Below are 20,320 nucleotides of genomic sequence, written 5' to 3' on the forward strand. Positions count from 1 at the left end.
ACTAGTCCAGGCTTTGGAATTCACAAATGTGGGCTCAGCTTTTGGGCTCGCACATTCCTGTGTGGCCTCTGGTAAGTTACCAAAACTCTCTGTTCTGAGTTTATTTTTCTGTGGAGTAAAAATAGTTTTCTCATAGGATTATAATGAATGTCCAATGAGGTGAGTTTTTGCAGTGAGTCAGTTTTCACCATGAGGCACTTTTCATGGCAGGAGGTGAGTGGTGGGTTAAGGAGCATTACTGATTGAGCTCTGCCTCCTGTGAGATCAGCAGTGGCAGTGGGTTCTCAGAGGAGTGCAAACCCTATTGAGAACTGCACATGCGAGAGATCTAAGCCTGTATGCTCCTTATGAGAATCTAATGCCTGATGATCTGAGGTGGAACAGTTTCATCCCAAAAATCCCCCTCCCACTACCCAACCCCCATTTCTGTGAGGGTTATTTTCCGGTAGGAATAGCATATCACTAAAGCAGGCCTTTTGATATTAAATTTTTTAAAAAGCAAAATTAAAGGAGTTTTAAAAATTATAATTTTTTAAAAAGCAAAATTATAGAAGTTTAGATTTGAATCAAATGTGTAGGGTTTCTAGGTAATTTTTTTTTTTTTTTTTTTTTTTGGGAGACAGAGTTTCGCTCTTGTTACCCAGGCTAGAGTGCAATGGCACGATCTCGGCTCACCGCAACCTCCGTCTCCTGGGTTCAGGCAATTCTCCTGCCTCAGCCTCCTGAGTAGCTGGGATTACAGGCACGCGCCACCATGCCCAGCTAATTTTTTGTATTAGTAGAGACGGGGTTTCACCATGTTGACCAGGATTGTCTCGATCTCTTGACCTCGTGATCCACCCGCCTCGGCCTCCCAAAGTGCTGGGATTACAGGCTTGAGCCACCGCGCCCGGCCTAGGTAATTTTTACAGAATTGCTTGTTGCTTCAACTGTCTCCGACCTCTGCTCTTAGTGGAGATGGGGATGGGGCTAGAGACAACACACTTGCAATTTTGTATCCTGATGTCTTTTCTCCCACTATGAAATATTCCATTTCTTTGTTAAGACTGCTGAGGAATTTTTTTTCTTTTATCATAAGAAACAAACCCCACCTTTATTCCTTCACTTCCCCTGCCATTTTCTGGTTCTTGTGTTGACTGCAGCAGGCCAGCTGTGGTTTCTCTTGCCATGATGACTTCTAATTGCCATGTATAGTATGTTCAAAGTCAAATAACTCCTCATTCTAAACAAACTCTGTAACTGCCCAGAGCAGCACTTATAATTCAGCCTAACCTAAAAAAACCACAAGGGTATATGACGTTATTTCCAATTTTCATAAGCAGGTCTTTGAAGTAAAAGCCTGTGAGAAAAGGCATACTTAGGTAGGTGTGGTCTTCAAAGATTCATATAAAAAGATGTAGAAGATTCACACTTTAAAAAGCTCAGTATTCTCCAGAGGGGAAGGGCAGCAGTTAGAGTTAAGTGCATTCAGGTGACCTCTGAAGGTCACCTGAATTTTTTTTGCAGTGAATGAGCTCCTGACCTTGAGGAGTGCTTAACAGATTTTTTTTTTGAAGCAGCACTGTGGGAAACATTCACAGAACCCTGGGAAACATGAATTCTGGAATCCTGCAAATCTTGCACAGGGCAGTCACCTGCCCCAATCGCATGAACTGCTTCCTAGACCCAGTCACAATAGACTGTGGGCACAACTTTTGCAGGCCCTGTTTGTACGTCAGCAGGCCGGACATCCCAGCTCCTGCTCAGGGCTCTAAATGCAAGACGGAAATATGGAGGAGGGACTTCTGAGGAGCAAATGTGTGGGACTCACAGGCAGACAAAGAAGATGTTCTGTGAAGTGGACAGGAGCCTGCACTGTTTGCTGTGCTCCAACTCTCAGGAGCATCAGGATCACAGACTCTGTCCCATGGACTGGGCTACTGAGGAATGCTGGGAGAAGCTCCTAAAGAAAATGCAGTTTTTAATCAGAAAAAAGCTTGTGGAAGTCACAGAAACCTGAACACAGAAACCACAAGAACCAGATGCTGGAAGGATGATGTGAGTTTAAGGCCAGAAGCAATCAGAGCTGAAAGCAGAAGATGCCGGCATTTCTCCATGAAGAAGAGCAACATCATTTGGAGAGGCCACCAAAAAAGGGTGAGGACATTTTTCAGCAACTCAAGGAAGGCAAAGCCAGAATGGAACATTGGAGGGAGATGGTAAGAGGAATGGATGAGGAGCTGAAGGAAATGGGCTATAAACCAGATGCAGAGCTACTCCAGTGCTTGTGGAGACGCAGTATGCAGGTGTGAGGCTCTGCTGCTGAAAGTGCCCGAGCCTGTGAATCCGGAGCTCAGTGCAGGGCCCACCGCTGGACTGGGGGACAGGCTGGGTGAATTCAGAGTTGATATCACTCTGCATCCTGAAAGAGCCAATAGTCATATCTTTCTGCATGGAGATTTGAGAAGCATGAATGTTGGGTGTGACCCTCAAGATGATCCCCCTATCACTGCAACACCTGGATGTGTTCTTTCATGGGGTGCTCAGACTTTCACATCTGGAAAATATTACTGGGAGGTTCATGTGGGGGACTCTTGTCATTGGGCTTTTGGAGTCTGTAACAATTACTGGAAAGAGAAGACACAGAATGACAAGATGAAGAGAAGGGACCCTCTCTTCTTGGATGTGTTAAGGAGGATGTTCACTGCAGTCTCTACCACTTCCACACTTAGGGTACAATTATGTTCCAAGACCTACCCACCAAGTCGAAGTTTTCCTGGATTGTGAAGGTAGAACTGTGAGCTCTGTTGATGTTGATCAAAGTTCCCTTATACACACCATCACTAATTGTTCCTTCTCGCCTCCTCTCAAGCCTATCCATTGCTGTAGTCACTTCTGAACCGGGACAAATCAGAAATGTGCCCACATGTTGCGGGAAGAACTTTATCCCAGGAAGTCTTCTTTTTTGTGCCTCACCAGAGAGGACAAATAAATTATATTTAATGTCTTTATTTATCCTTCTAATGTCATCAAAACTCATTAATAGTGTTTTCATAATATTTAATAGAAACATTTTAAAAAATTTGTTTTGGCCTCTTTTAAAATACAGAACTTTATTTTGGTTACTGAGGTTTTTGTTACTGCTGGTTAACAGAAAAGTCATTTCTTGGAAAATAGTAGAGGCAGCATTTTGTACAGTGACTCACATTGGGGCCACCGAACAAGTGCAAAGGACAGTGCCAGGGATAGAAGAGGCCAGCACTCTTCTGCCCAGTGTCCTCAGGGAGAAGCCAGTGTTCCTGGCTCCCTCTACCCCTTCCCATCACACCCAACACAGCAGCACGTAGGGCCCCATAGAACTGGCCATGCAGCCAAGTGCACGACAGCGACCCCTGCAGGCTGGTGAGGGCCCCACAGGAAAGGCCCAGTGGGAAGGGATTGTTCAGGCTGAGCTGGCCCTGCATCCAGCCCCCTTCCTCAAGCTGTGGGATCTGGGCTCACCTGGCTTTGGGACTTTGACACATTCACAGTACGGTTCAGTAAAGTCCTTTGGGAGCTGGCCTTTCTCTCCTCACTCAGGCCACTAATCCTACCCTAGCCCCAGGCTGGGATCTGGGGACACATAGATGTGGCCCTACGTACTGGGAGCACACAGGTGAGTGGTGGGGGGGCAGCCTATGGACCCAGAAAGCTCCAGGACAAGGCAGAAAGTGCTCAGTACCCTGAGAGGGAGCAGAGAAAGGCCACTGAGGCCCAGAGGCAGAAAGAAGGCAGGGAGAGCTATGTGGAGGTGGCAGTGTCAGCTAAACCTTGAGGAAGTAGGACACAGAGTTGGCAGAGAAGGGCATGCCGGGAAGAGGAAAGATCATGAGCCATGGCACAGAGAGTCGGGGGGGTGCATGGCAGGGACAGTAAGGGCCAGTGCTTATCCATAAGATCAGATGCAAATGAGAGGCCCAGGTACCCCCATCTGGACAGGCTGATACCCAGGAGGGGTGGCTGGTGTGGGCATGCTCACATGGGGTTTAAATCCTCCTGCATTTGGCAGCTTCTTGGGGATGGAGTAGAGCCTCGTGCATTCCTGTCCACCCAGCCTAGCACCTGCCTGCACTCCTGAGCCACACCTGTTTCAGCATGTCCCCTTATCATCCCTGGGGCAGCCTTTCCCTTTCTGAGGGGCTCCAATTGCTCCCAGTTCCTTCCTCCCTCCCAGGTCCATGTCCAAGTCCTCAAGTCAACCAAATTCAAATCCTCCAGCCTTCAGAGACAGGAAGGGATTGAGAGGGAGAGAGGTCTAGTAGAGGGGAATATTCTGGGGCAGTTGTCCCTCTCCACCTCACTAGAATCACTTCCCACCATCAAAAGTAAATCTGCTCTTTCCTGAGAAGAGTCTGGGTTTGGTGAGTGTAAAACACAGTTCCCTAGAACTTAAAGAAAATCCTGACCAAAAGCTTCAGCATTTGAGTCTCCCCAGCTCTTCACAATTTTTATGTGACTGGAAATGCACCAGCTTCTATCCCATTTCCCACTTCCTTCTTGTTAAGGACTGTGGCCCTGAAGTGTCAGGAGGTACCTTGTTTTGGAGGCCTGGGACCCATTTGTTGAGGTGGGTGGTAAGGGGGGTCAGAGTCTTCTCAGGCACTATTTCCACCTTAGCTTCTCTAAGCACCCGTCCAGGCTTGGCCCTGAAGCAGGTCTGTGTCCTCACAGGATGGTGCAGAAGACACTGCAGTGTCTTCCATGAATTTGGTCCCTGGTGCCAAAAAGGTTGGGGACTGCTGGTCTAGAGACTCTGGGTTTCATTTTCACTTCTACATTGAGCCACAGAACTAGGTTAGCTCTCTTGGAGCCGGTGTTAATCAACGCAGCCCACAGAGGAGAGATAACGGATCCCTTCCATTCAAGTGATTCTTAAACTCTTTGTGATAATAAGTTTATAAATACTCTCCTGAAAAAAAATGCACAAAACTTTGCCCACAATCTTTGGGGGTCATGGACTCCTAGCAACCCTTCATGGATCTTCAAAGGAAGCATAGGGACTCCTACATGGGAGAGACATTAGTGGTAAAATAGGTCACTCAGCTCTTTCTCTCTTTCATGGAAATGTACACTATCTTTTCTTTTCCTTTTCCTTCTTTCTTGTTTTCTTTTTTTAATGTTTTAAAGTTTTCCTTTCAGGAAAAGCACTTTAACAAGAGCAGCGTGATTTGGACCACTTTGATCTGTCATACCCTTGGGGGCACCTGCTTTTCCCATCCTGACACAGGGACACTGCTCTCTTATCTACTGACTGGGAGAGTATCAGGGCTGTCATCCTCTGCCAAAGCTCCCACAATCTGTTCAGGTGCCTGGCACGCTTTGATAACCTTTAACCTCTGTTATTTCATGTGTCCCACATAAGAAGTCATTAACTCTCATCACCAGAATATCAGAAAGAAGGTGGAGCTTGCAGCACCTTCCCTGTAATATTATGGGATGGGACGACTGCTGTCCAGGAGATCTATTCTACTGGGGAACAATGAGTCTATCTATTTGAAAATTCCTCACAAACAAAATCTGGTATAACCAAGTAGCAGTCTATGGAACAATACTAGACAAATGTTCATTTACCTCTGTCTTTGAGGCCAGTATTAAAACTAAGAATTTTGTTTCACAACAACATTTGGTATTTCACAGTTCCTGATTGCTCTAATTCTGACGTTCCATTTCGCTTCCCATTTGCCAAGATTTGTCAGAAGAGTCTTGTTTTCAAACATCTCTCCCTCTGAATTAGACTGTAGAAAAGCCCCAGGAGCTTACATGTCCCAAGACATTGGAGAGAGTCCTGGGCTCAAGGTTACCATGGCCACTGCAGAAATCCACAATTCCATTCGAAAGCAGGCTGGACACAAGATCTATAATAAAGGCTTCTGAGGTCTGGCTGTTTTGTGCTTAATCACTTTCTAGTATCTTTAGAAACACAATGCTAGTCTCTTTTTTTCCTGCAGTGCACAAGCGGTGTAGGGGAAAGAAGATACTTTTTGGGTCACCAAGTGTGACTACAGCAGCAAACAAACAGAACAAAATAATGAGACTCAATGTTACGTATGTAGCAGCTTTTCATGTCACCTTATCAGGATGACTACTGACCGCCTGGTAAAAGAAAGGTCCCGAGTCCCTTTCTCTTGAGACTCTATAGAAATGTCCTGAACTATTTGAACTGCTGCTCAAACTGGGCGGATAAGACACTGAGAGAGTCTATGATTGCCAGGGACTTAAGGAATTACTGTTTTCTGGATAAATTATAGAAATTTCTGCAATCACTTGGTATTTGGTAGACTCCATTATTTGAATTCTATTAAGACATTTGTTTGGATTGCAGGGAAAGGTTATTCTTTCCATTCTCACCATGCCCCCAGAGCATATTATTATTTATAATAATGTTTTAAAGTGTCTTATACTTCCGTTTGTTGTATTTTTATTTTTTCATGTGGGCCACTGATGCATAGCAAATAACTTTACTGCTAAATAAACGCTCTTTGGAAATGACAAGTCACTAATGTACTAAAAAAATGTTGTATTGTTGCACGGATTGCAACTGCTGTGATGATTGCAGTATCTTACATTTACCTCATACTTCTGTTAAGTTTCCATTCGATAGCTGAGCAAAAGAGGAAAGAACGAGTGACAGATGTTGGATCTCCAGCAGAAACTGTTCAATCTTGAGGACTGAAGATTAGAAGCCAACAGGCCTTGGTCCTAATGATAGTGTCCTTGACAGTGGCCTCATATCTCAGTTTCTCCATCCTGAGAAGATTAATGGCATAGCAGCTCTGACACATTAGGAGGGCAAGTTTGAAATATCTGTGGTTCTCCTTTCCTTAATACATCTCCTCTCATTTCCTTCCCATTTCCATTGAGTGACAACCAAGGAAGGACCCTAAGAGACAGGGAGGATAGAGGTTGGGATGGGGGTGACATCGCTTTTCCTTCTTTCATAGCCTGATTTCTGCTTTAGCATTTTTCTTCTTTTCTCTGCTATCAGTCTCGTCTTTGTGTGTCTCACAAGTACTTTCTCATGTTACCAGTATCACCCACAAACATTCTTATGTGGCCTCTTCCTCTACGTTACTGGACTGCTTCTAGCCATCATTTTACTTTATTTTCATACAAAAGGACTTGGAATGCTGTGGTTTAAATAAGGATGAGAGGCTAGAACTGGAATTTACTGAGTGACTAGTTAAGTGTGTGTGTTTATTTCCTACGGGTGCCACAATCCAGTGCCTTAAAACAACAGACATTTATTCTCTCACAGATCTGGAGGCCAGAGTCCAACATCAAAGGGTGGTGGCACGGCACTTCCTCTGGAGGCTCCAGAGGAAAAGCCTTCCCTGTTTCTTCCAGCTTTGTGTGGAAGCTGCATCATCTCAGTCTCCCCAATCTCCCCAGTCTCTGCGTCTGTCTTCACATGACCTTCTCCCCTACTCTCTGTGTCCGTGTGTCAACAAGAACACTTATCACTGGATTTATGGCCCACTCAGACAGATCAGGATAATCTCATTTCGAGATTCTTATATCTGCAAGACCTTATTTCCCAAATAAGGTCACATATCCAGGTTCTGACAAGTGTGGGCAAATGTTTGTTTGGGGCCACTACTCTAAACCCAAAGCAATGTGTATTAATAATTCATGAAATCTGTTAGGTAGGCAACAGAAACTCCAGTTTACAGATGAGAAAACTAAAGTCCAGGATTGTTAAGTAACTTGATAGGAAGCGGTGAACCCAGAATTCAAGTTTAGGTCAATGTGACATCAAAGTTTACTAAACTATATCTAAAAAGCACACCAGTTTTTGTCACCACTAATCTTCTTTGTGGCATCCAAAGGTAGACACAAAACCACTCCAACAAAAGGGAGATATTAATATCTCCAGTAAATACAAAGCATTCTCTAACCTAATACATTTTCTTTCACTTTCTGCTACAATGAACTTTCCAGATACAGTCTCATACATTAAAAGAAAAAAGCCAAAATTTTAATTTATTAAAAAGTCTATATTAAAAGTAAAAATGGCATGAAAGTAGGTATTAAATTTCTGACATAAGATGGGGAGAAAAAAGGTAACTGTGCCTCTTCATTTCTGTACATTAAAAAAATTGAGGTCCATGACCTCAAATGTATTCTCTGCTGAATGGAATCTGAAAATCAAAGAACTTCAGCCAACTGGCTCAATTTTTCTGTATTAGAGGAGGACACACTGGCAGTTTTTTCAGCACACAATCCAATATTTCCACTGACCTTCTGAACGTGTCCACATGGATATCCTGACATCACTTCAAATTCAACTCCGGCATCGTTTTTCTCCCAACATTGCTATTTCTACCTCCTTCCTTTGCTGTCATCATGCTCCCATTTACCAAGTTAAGAATTATTTGAGTCGGAGAATTTTGTTGCTCTTTTCTGCATGCATTCCTTTATTCCCCAAATGTTTTGGATATTTCTTCTGGGCCAAACACCATGCTGGGCACTGGAGATAAAAACCTCTCAAAAGACAAACATAATTGTGCCCTTCTGGGAGTTGATAGTCTAGAAAGAAAAACTGACACTGAGCACATAATGACAAATTTGAATCTTGATATAAAAGAGAAAGCAAAGGTTGCAAATAGAAGAGTGTTTCTGGAGAATCAAATTCATTCCTTTCTCCTCTGCCCGGCTCTTATTATACTCTTTATCATACCTGTTTTTTTCCCCTGAGGGTCATCCTGGAACATTTATTCTATTAATGTGTAAATTTATTTGGCTATGGGTTCTATTTTAAAAAAATTATTTCCATAGGTTTATGGGGAACAGATGGTATTTGGTTACATGAATAAGTTCTTTAGTGATGATTTATGAGATTTTGGTGCACGCATCATTCAAGCAGTATACACTGAACCCAATTTGTAGTCTTTATCCTTCACCCCCTTCCCATTCTTTCCCCACGAGTCCCCAAAGTCCATTGTATCATTCTTACGCTTTTGCATCCTCATAGTTTAGCTCCTTTGGTTTTCCAGTCATTCAGAATAATACTGACTTCTTGAGGTAGCCTCTCTGCCTTTAGTCCAACCTCCTATGACCCATTCTGCGGGCTACTCTATACCAAAACTTCCCGTGCCTCCCCTAATCATATGTTACTCTCCTCTTATGAGCTTTCAATAACACCCTTTTGCTTTATAGACTCTAATCTTTTATGTGGCATTTAAGACTTTCCTTTATGTGAACCCAACCCCTTTCAGTCCTGAATAGAGATTTTGAGGATGTTGGGGAAGAGGCTTATGGTTCTCCCTTATATTGGGAGCCTGGTATTGCTCTATAACAAGTCCTATTAGTACCATGAAACTTCTGTAACAGTCAACCTGCCCACTCATTAATCTATCCTAAGATATCTGACTCATCGCAAAACTGAACATTTATTCAAACTATTCTCCCAAGTGTGCCCCCTTTCCTCTTCCCTATCTCTCAAAATGCTATCCCTGCTTCAAAGAGCATTACTCTAAAACTTCCCTGACTCCAAGGTCTTTATCTCTTTTCCCTGAAATCAACACATTCATTGTCACACCTTTGGGTGAGGGAGTTCAACTGGTTTCTAGGATGTTATTGTTCTGTGTGTGCAACTATGAAGTATCTCCACAGTGAGAATGTGGGTTTCAGAAGAAGGACTAGTACTGGAGTCTCTGTTTCTTTGCCACCTGCACCATCCGATGAGTAAGCAGCCAATATTTTACATAATCATAGAGCTTTAGAGCTGAGGCCTGAGCATAATGAAGTCAGAAAGGTAAAGGATATGCAGCTGGTCAGTGGTATGAGTCAGAGCAGAATCTCCTGCTAATGAACAATGCTCTTTTTGAATAATGAATGAAAGAATGTAATAAATAAATAAATACAATGAGAAAAAACTTTTAGTCTTACTCAGTTCAGCCAGTGTTAAACCCTTTCTAAAGCATCGTGTTGCTCCACTGAGGCTGTGGTTTCTACAGGCACATGGCTATAACCATAGGTATTCAGTTTGAGTTCTGTTACCCATCTTGACATCACTGCTGCAGCTGTTGACGCCTCCCACCCACTGCCTACCTCCCATACACACTCTGATTTATTCTTGGCTATAAGTAGGGAACTTGAATTCAAAGCTGTCAGTTCAATTTTCCATGCCTGAGATTTGTGGTGTAGAAACACAGGGAGACACAACCCCACACTCTATGTGTGAGGTAGGATATTGTGTGAGATGAAAAAGGCAGTGGGAAGATGATCCTCTGATATCTCCTGCCTTTGAGACAGCTGGGGTTGGTTCTAATATTTTACCGAGCTCTGAGCTGTCAATCAGGAACCCAGAGGTGGGACAGGGGCACCCCAGGAAATCAAAGCAAACTCAATTATTACCTATATGCTGACAATGGCAAAACCATTTCATTACTCAGTTCTTCACAGAATGGGTTGGGGAATGAAGGCTGTGAAGAAATTAAAAGCATGAACATTTTTAATGAGTGCAATTATTGAATCATCAGTCACACAGTCCATCTGCTTCAGAGCATTCCAATGACTAGCAATATTCTAAAATACTGCATTGCATTTTCACATTCATGTAATCACATAAATGTTCTTTAAGGAACAGCTAATGATGTTCATATATCATGCTTATTCCTTCTATAACTCAGCATTCTCCTTTTGTCTGTTTCATTTTATTAGTCACTAATTTCACATTCTGACATCAACTTGGTGGGAATTTGCTGGCAACTGCATGAGTAAGAGGCTGCCCAGTGACATTAAATACTGTGTTATGGAATATTCATTGGTAGAGATAAACTAATGCAAAATTTATTTCAAAGGTCCTGTTTAGCCTGGAGTTTTGAGAGCAAAGTGAACTTGGTGTCAGGGCAAAGAGAGAGAACTCATTTTTAAAGTCATTTTCCAGAGATGATTAATCTACTGAGGAGAGAGGCGAAGCGATGACAGTGTATCAGTGAGAACACTGGGTTTGCTGAGGATGGCTCATATACCTTTGCAAATTAGAGCTTTCGGAGAGGAAGGGTGAAGATGGAATTCAGGGGAAAACAACTATACCCAAGGAATGGAATGTGGGAAAACAGTAAGACTGCAGTGGTTTGGGTTTGCTAAGAACTGAATTGTGTCCCTCTGAAAGAAATGTTCAAGTCCTAATCCCCAGTACCCATGAATGTGATCTTATTTAGAAATAGGCCTTTGCAGACGTAATTAAGTCAAGATAAGTTTATTGAGGTAAGCTTTCAATCTAAAGTCTAAAGACATGAGTTTTTAAATCTCATGTCCCCATAAGATAGAAAGACAGTCACGTGAAGACACAGATGCACAGGGACAGCACCGTGTGACAGCAGAAGCAGAGGCTGAAGCAGAGACTGAAGTGATGCAGCTGCAAACCAAGTGACTCCTGGGGCTACCAGAAGAAGAGGCAAAGAAGGATATCCCATTGTATACATAGAACACATTTCCTGTATCCAGTCATAAGTCGATGGACACTTAGATTGCTTCCATACACAATGGAATATGATAGAGCCTTTTAAAAAGAAGAAAATTATGTTATTTGTCACAAATGAATGAATGGGGAAGACATTATGCTAAATGAAATAAGCCAGGTACCGAAAAACCAGTACCGCATGATCTCACTTATATGTGGACTCTAAAACAATTGAACTCATAAAATTAGAGAGTAGAATGGTGGTGACCAGAGACTAAGGGGTGAAGTGGAGATGGAGAAAGGGGAGATGTTGATCAAAGGGTACAAATTTTCAGTTAGACAGAGAGAATAAATGTTAGCCATCTATTGCATAAAATGGTGACTATAATTAACAAAAACATATGGCATATTTCAAAATTGGCAAAGAAACAGATTTTAAAATTTCTCATTACAAAAAAATGATAAGTATCTAAGGTGATGGCTATGTTAATTAGCTCAATTTAATCATTCCACAATGGAAACCTATATCAAAACATCACATTGTGCCCCATAAATCTATACAATTATTATTTGTCAACTGAAAATAAAATTTTTGTAAAATACAATGAAGGATCCTCCCTTAGAGACTTCAGAGAGATTATTCTCCTGCCCGATACCTTAACTGCAGATTTGTTTCTTCCAGAATAGTGAAACAATAGCTTACTATTTTTTTGAGTCACCCAATTTGTAGCACAATACTTTGTTATGGCAACCCTAGGAAGCTCATACAAGGCATAAAGACAGTTGCTGTGATTTAGATCTCTACACAGTACACATTGATCAAGCACCTGACCATCTGTGCCTCATACTGGGCTCAGCACTGCAAAGCTGGTTAAGAGGTTATGTTTTCTTTGCTTTGCTTAGAAGGTTAAAGTAACACTGGTGTTACTCCTATCAGCCTGTCCACGCAATGAAGGCCTTCCATTTTGTTGTCGATCACTGCATTGACTTTTGGGAAAATGTACTGGTCTCTTAGATGATAGTATCACCTGAGAATGCTGATCCAGTTGAGATAATAGGTTTGAAAAGCTTTTGAAAAGAAATCACCAGAAAGGACACAATAGTAAGAGTATTCAGCTGCAGGCTAAGGTTCTCAGAGGGCACTCAGAGCTACAAGTAGACAGTTATCTGCACACATGGCTGTTGAATAGGGAGCCAGATGTTTCTCATCTGCATTACCTTAAAATCGTGTTGGAAACATTAAGTAGTCAATCAATACAAATTACTTAGACTAGTACTTGCACCATAGTAAGTGCTTTATATAGGCTACCCATTATTTTATATATAAGCATCTCTGAGTGCTTATGAATAGATTTCTGTATAAAAGTTGTAAGTAAAGTAATTTTCTAGGAAAATATGCTTTTTGGGGACTAGAATTTTTTGCCAGCTGATGCATCTTTCTGTCCATCAGAGATTCCTGTGGGATGGGAAGATCACAAAATAACTTTGAAAATAAGTAGTGTTGTTATTCAATGAATTTTGTAACATCTAATAACCTAGTAGAGTCTGGAAAGAACGAAAACAGAGAAAAGGGAGGGGATAAGAAAGCAAATAAGAGGGGTTTCCAAGATGGCCAAATAGGTAGTACAGCTCTAGAATGCAGTTCCCAGCAAGACAGATACAGAAGCCAAGTGGTCTCCGCAGTTCCAAATGAGGTACAGGTTCATTTTATGGGTCTGGCTGGACAGTGGGTAAAAATCAAAGAGGGCAAGTTGAGGCAGGTGCCCCACCCTGGAGGTGTGTGCAACTGCTCTGACCGGAGGATCGGGGCTCTCCCACTCCAGGACTTCACCCAAGCCCTCCACAACTCACAGAACAGGAGATCTTCACTGGGGTGAAAAGCCCCGACAAGCTGCCTGAACAGGGCTGAGCAGCAACTCCGGGGGTGCCAGGGTTGTTGGCACAGATCTAGGTGGAAGCACTGGCTGGCACCAAGAAAGCCTGCAGGATGGAGCTATGTGCCCCCTAGAAAGAAAGGGAACTGAAAGCAGGGAATCAGGCAATATGGCTGGGAGGATCCCTCCTTCACAAAGCCCAGGAGGCTCTCTCACTTGAGAGTATCACAGCCAACACGTCAGTTAGAGAGTGACCAGGGAGAGCTCAGTCGGGGGAAGGACAGCCGCCATTGCAGAGGCGGGCCTAATCTTCCTGAGTAAACAAAAGACATGGGAAATCTACTCAGCAGCTACACTAAATCCGTGGTAGCCCAGCAGCGCTTCTGCAGGCAGACAAAGGAAAGTCCGCCTCCCCAAGCAGCCACCTGAAAACAAATCCAGATAAATCCAAAAAGATAGGAAGAAACCAGCACAAAAAGGATGAAACCATCAAAGACCAGAATGCCTTGCACCCACCAAGGGAACACAACTCCTCACTAGCAAAAGAACAAGACAGGATGGAGAATGAATCTGATGAAGTGAAAGAAGCAGGATTCAGAAGGTGGATAATAAAAACTTCTCTGAGCTAAAGGAACATGTTCTAATGCAATGCAAAGAAACTAAAAACTGGCTCCTGAATGTCAACTGGATAAACAACAAAATGAAGGCAAAAATAAAGATGCTCTTTGAAACCAATGAGAATGAAGACACAATGTACCAGAATCTCTGGGATACATTTAAAGCAGTGTCTAGAGGAAAATTTATAGCAATAAATACCCACATGAGAAAGAAGGAAAGATCTAAAATCGACACCCTATCACCAAAATTGCAAGAGCTAGAGGAGCAAGATCAAAAAAACTCAAAAGCTAGCAGAAGACAAGAAATAACTAAGATCAGAGCAGAACTGAAGGAGATAGAGGCACAAAAAACCCTTCCAAAAAAATCAATAAATCCAGGAGCTGTTTTTTTTTAAGATCAACAAAATAGACTGCTAGCCAGACTAATAAAAAAGAAAAGACAGAAGAATCAAATAGATGCAATAAAAAACGATAAAGGGGATATCACCACCAATTCCACAGAAATACAAACTACTATCAGAGATTACTACAAACAACTCTATTGACAGAAACCAGTAAATCTGCAAGAAATGGATAAATTCCTGGACACTTGCACCCTCCCAAGACTAAACCGGGAAGAAGTTGAAACCCTGAATAGACCAATAACAAGGTCTGATGTTGAGGCAGCAATCAATAGCCTACCAACCAAAAAAAGTTCAGGTCCAGATGGGTTCACAGCCAAATTCTACCAGAAGTACAAAGATGAGCTGGTATCATTCCTTCTAAACTATTCCAAACAATACAAAAAGAAGGAATCCTCCCTGACTCATTTTATGAGATAAACATCATCCTGATACCAAAACCTGGTGGAGACCCAACTGAAAAAGAAAACTTCAGGCCAATATCCATGATGAACACCAATGCAAAAATCTTCAATAAAATACTGACAAACCGAATGCAACAGCACATCAAAAAGCTTATTCATCACGATCAAGTAGGTTTCATCACAGGGATGCAAGTCTTGTTCAACATGCACAAATCTATAAACGTAACATATCACATAAACAGAACCAAAGACAAAAACCACATTAACATCTCAATAGATGCAGAGAAGGCCTTTGACAAAATTCAACAGCCCTTTATGCTAAAATCCCTAAATAAACTGGCTATCGATGTAATGTATTACAAAATAATAAAAGCTATTTATGACAAATACATACTGAATGGGCAAAAACTGGAAGCATTCCCTTTGAAATCTGGCACTAGACAAGGATGCCCTCTCTCAACACTTCTATTCAATATACTATAGGAAGTTCTACCAGAGCAATCAGGCAAGAAAAAGAAATAAAAGGTATTCAATTAGGAAAGAAGGAAGTCAAATTGTCTCTATTTGCTGAGGACATGACTGTATATTTAGAAGACCCCATTGTCTCAGCCCAAAATCTCCTCAAACTGACAAGCAACTTCAGCAAAGTCTCAGGATACAAAATCAATGTGCAGAAATCACAAGCATTCCTATACACCAATAACAGACAAACAGAGAGCCAAATCAAGAGCGAACTCCCATTCGCAATTGCTACAAAAAGAATAAAATACCTAGGAATACAACTAACAAAGGATGTAAAGGACCTCTTCAAGGAGTACTACAAACCACTGCTTAAGGAAATAAGAGAGGACGCAAACAGATGGAAAAACATTCCATGCTAATGGTTAGGAAGAATCAGTATCATGAAAATGGCCATACTGCCCAAAGCAATTTATAGATTCAACACTATCCCCATCAAGCTACCAATGACCTTCTTACCAGAGCTGAAAAAACCACTTTAAACTTCATATGGAACCAAAAGAGAGCCCACATAGCCAAGACAATCCTAAGCAAAAAGAACAAAGCTGGAGGCATCATGCTACCTGATTTCAAACTTTATCACAAGGCTATAGTAATCAAAACAGCATGGTACTGGTACCAAAACAGAGATATAGACCAATAGAACAGAACAGAGGCCTCAGAAGTAATATCACACATCTACAACCATCCAATCTTTGACAAACCTGACAAAAATAAGCAATGGGGAAAGGATTCCCTGTTTAATAAATGGTGTTGGGAAAACTGGCTAGCAGTGTGCAGAAAGCAGAAACTGGACCCCTCCCTCATACCTTACACTAAAATTAACTCCAGATGGATTAAAGATTTAAACATAAAACCTAACACCATAAAAACCCTAGAAGAAAACCTAGGCCAAACCATTCAGGACATAGGCATAGGCAAGGACTTCATGACTAAAACACTAAAAGCAATGGCAACAAAAGCCAAAATAGACAAATGAGACCTAATTAAAATTGAGAGCTTCTGCACAGCGAAATAAACAATCATTAGAGTGAACCAGCAACAAACAGAATGGGAAAAATTTTTGCAATCTACCCATCTGACAAAGGGCTAATATCCAGAATCTACAAAGAACTAAAACAAATTTACAAGAAAAAAGCAAACAAACCCATTCAAAAGTAAGTGAAGGATATGAACAGACACTTTACAAAAGAAGACATATATGAGGCCAACAAACATATGAAAAAATGTTCATCATCACTGGTCATTAGAGAAAGGCAAATCAAAACCACATTGAGATATTATCTCATGCCAGTTACAATGGAAATCATTAAAAAGTCTGGAGACGACAGATGCTGGAGTGGATGTAGAGAAATAGGAACGCTTTTACACTGTTGGTGGGATATTAAATTAGTTCAACTATTGTGGAAGACAGCGTGGCAATTCCTCAAGGATCTAGAAATAGAAATAAAGACACACACACATGTATGTTCATCACTCCACTGTTTACAATAGCAAAGACCTGGAACCAACCCAAATGCCCATCAATGATAGACTGGACAAAAAAAATATGACTCATATACACCATGAAATATTATGCAGCCATAAAAATGACGAGTTCATGTACTTCGTAGGGACATGAATGAATCTGGAAACCATCATTCTCAGCAAACTGACACAAGAATAAAAAATCAAACACAACATGTTCTCACTCATAGGCAGGTGTTGAACAATGAGAACACATGGACACGGAGGGGGGAGCATCACATACTGGGGTCAGTTGGGGGGTGTCTAGGAGAGGACAGTGGGGGGGTGGGGAGGGTGAAGAGGGATATTGTGGAGAGAAATGCCAGATATAGATGATGAGGGGATGGAGGCAGCAAACCACCTTGCTATCTTGCTCTGTAAGTACCTAAGCAAACAACCTTGTATGATCTGCACATGTACCCCATAGCCTAAAGTACAATTAAAAAAAAAAGAAGGAAAAAAAAAAGAAGGCAAATTAGCTTAATGAAGAAGTGTGTGCATGGATGTGTGCATTTTGTGTGTGTCTGTGTATGTGTTTAGGGAGTTGGAAGTAGGGAGATAGACTCTGCCATAGAGATGGATACATTTTTACTGTTTCCTTCTGGATCTCTCTGGAACTTAACTGATTCCATTTATTTTTTACACAATGATCAGAAAACCAATAAGATGAGCCTACTTTTTAAAAACATGGTATTAATTATATAGAGTGAATTGAACAAATATTAAGTATAGAGCTCAAGGACATTTTGAAATATTTTAATAACCAATTGCCAAATCAAGATATATAACATTTCCAGAAAAGTTCTCTTGTACTTCTTTTAGGTCAATAGCACTTTACAGCAAGATGCCTAAATGTATAATTAACATTATATGAATGAAATTGTGAAGTGTGTACTATTTTGTATCTATCTTTTTTAGCTCAACATAATGTTTTGAATCTATCTTGTGGCATGTATGAATAGTTATTTCCTCTTCAGTGCTAGGTAGTATTCTATTAAATGATCATACGATAAATTGCATATTCTTTCTTTTTTGCATGGACTTTTGGGTTATTTCTTAATTTCATGGTTCCAAAGCCAAATAAGAGGGGTTAATTCAGTGGTCTTCAATTTTTTTTTTAATCAGTAGTACATTTTCTTTAGCTGAAATCCATGGAAAAGTGCAACATATACAAAATATATGAAACAAATTTGCCCTAGATAAAAATCGGGGATTTGGAGATGCAAACTCTTAGTCTAGCTTCTTCCCATTCCTCCCATAGTTCTCATTTTTAAATTCTCTCTCAAAAGAATAGAGTTCCATGGGAATATTTTTAAATAAACACTGTTTAACCATCAACACATCCATTATATTTGTTTAGGGCGAAAAAGATAACAAATTATGACACACATAATTTCAAAACCTCCACAACTCTTTAAGCAGTTGCTGCTTGAAAGAAGTGACACCCATTTACAGATGAGGACACTGGCATAGCTAAAGGTCTCATCTCAGGTAACATAGCTAGGTTAGCTTAGCACACTACCTAAGGTAATGTGAGGGTGGAGACTCCATGCCGGACTTCCTGGTGGAGTCTGATTCTCTCCTCTCTGCTACATCAAAATTGATATCTGCTTGCATTACAGTCTATTTGCACATCCAAATTGTTCCAGTATACTTAGAAAGATGCAGATTTTTGTCAGTCTTTGTTGTGTTGTTTGACTGTAATTCAATAATAATTCCAAAAGCCTCTATTCAGCATTTACAATGCAAGATACTCTACGGGGACATCAAGGCATCTGTGGACTATAAATTGTACTATTGGAGTTTCCTAAATGTAATAGTTTCCATACTCTAATCATGTCAGCCATTCAAAAAAAGATACATTCCAGCTATAGCATTACATTCCTATTCATCTCGGAGTGTTGAGAATTCTCATTTTTCCACTCAAAGATGGAAACAATAATGCTCCCACTGTCCTCATTCTATCTTTTGTAATGTGGAATACTTTAGTATATAACGATTTCCTGTAACTCTGGCTTTTTTTAATTTAAAAAATACTTGAAAGTATAAAAATATTTACAAATATATTCCTATATAAAATCTCTTTATTGCTTCTGGGTCATATATTAGAATAACAGTCCCAGACAAGCCTTTGTGCAAGCATGGAGATCCAGTGTCTGAAGGTTCAGGATAAATCTCCAAATCTTTTGTGTCTTAGTTCATAATGAGACCTGGCACTGAATTAACATCTTTGGTTCATTGATGAAATAATTATTTGTGATTTTTCAAATACCCTAATCTGATGAAAAGAACACAAATCAAAGGCTTCCCAAGATCATCATTTCCTTATGAAAAGATGCCTGGCTCCCATCTGGCAGTCAATAAACACTTGACTTGCTGCCTTATTTTTTTTTTTTCATTACTTTCAATGTTTGTCTTGACCTCTGAGGTGGTTTCCATGAGTAAAGGTAACAATGTCCAAATACCTCTGGGTGTTCATGAACACATACTCCAAGGTCAGTTTCCAAATAGATGAAAATCAGTTTGGGGCTTTTCTCTTTTCCCTGGCTTTGCAATGAGGGGCTTAAGAAGTGGTGGCTCAGCACTGGAAAAATTTGAGAATAAGTTCATTAAAAAGTTTTATGCCTTTAAAAAGAACACAGAAAAAGACTAATCTATGTGAAGAAGAGAATGCAAAAGTCCCTTGGGTTACCAATGGCTATAGAACCAGTGCTGCAAATGAGCCCTGAAATCTAAATTGGTTTAGAAATAGAAGAAACGGCAGTATTTAGTCCCATTTTACAATAAGCACCACCACTTAGTGCTCTAGTTCGGCTTTTTATGTATTTATGTGAGTACATTGGGTGTCCATCTGGATCTTTTAATCTATCCACTTATATGCTTGGGTGTGTTCTCTGCGTAATATCCTTCCTCCCAGGCCTCTGGAAATGCATGAACAAATACTGACTTGGGGGAAAAAGAATTTTTGCTGATTAGAGAACAAAGCAAGAATGTTAAACCCAGCAGGGGATTTTAATTTGTCTGCCATGGAAGGGCTGAATGTACACTTTTGGATTGTATCAGCCCTCCTTGGTTTTGGAAGTTTGACCTGCTGCACTCCCATAAAGGAATCACAAAGTCCTAGATGGCCAAGCACCACTCACTAAATTCAGAATCCTTGCAATGGTGTAAAGAGCAACTTCTTTTATCTTCAGATGCGGTTGCCTCATTCTTGCACAAATCTATGTAGGCCCCTGGAATGCATCCAAAAGTAAATGTTACCACTTAAGAGAGTTTCAAGAGAAATGTTAGGCAAAGAGAGCCCAAAGCACTAACATCGTCTCAATTTTTAACTCATCCAGGGAACTTCTAGGCATAACATGGTATTAGAAGTTGCCTAGACATGTTGAGAACGTGGACTCTGGAGCTGTTCCACCTCAGTTTATCTCAGTTCTATTGCTAAATAGCTATAAAATCACTAATCTTGGGTGAGTCACCTAATCCCCAATGCCTTAATTTATTTATCTATAAAATGGGCATGTTAACAGGGGTACCTATTGTATATTGTTGTAAGTATATATACAAAGGACATACT

General features: G+C 40.9%; 1 pseudogene; it reads left to right on the plus strand.

Moving 5' to 3' along the window:
* The first annotated feature begins 1,593 nt into the window (after positions 1–1,593).
* On the plus strand, positions 1,594–2,953 carry LOC105716637 (tripartite motif-containing protein 51-like; annotated as a pseudogene).
* The last annotated feature ends 17,367 nt before the right edge of the window (positions 2,954–20,320 follow it).

This window comes from Aotus nancymaae, unplaced genomic scaffold, assembly GCF_030222135.1.
Source record: "Aotus nancymaae isolate 86718 unplaced genomic scaffold, 86718_ANA_hifiasm-v0.15.2.pri h1tg000003l, whole genome shotgun sequence".
NCBI classification, from domain to species: domain Eukaryota; kingdom Metazoa; phylum Chordata; class Mammalia; order Primates; family Aotidae; genus Aotus; species Aotus nancymaae.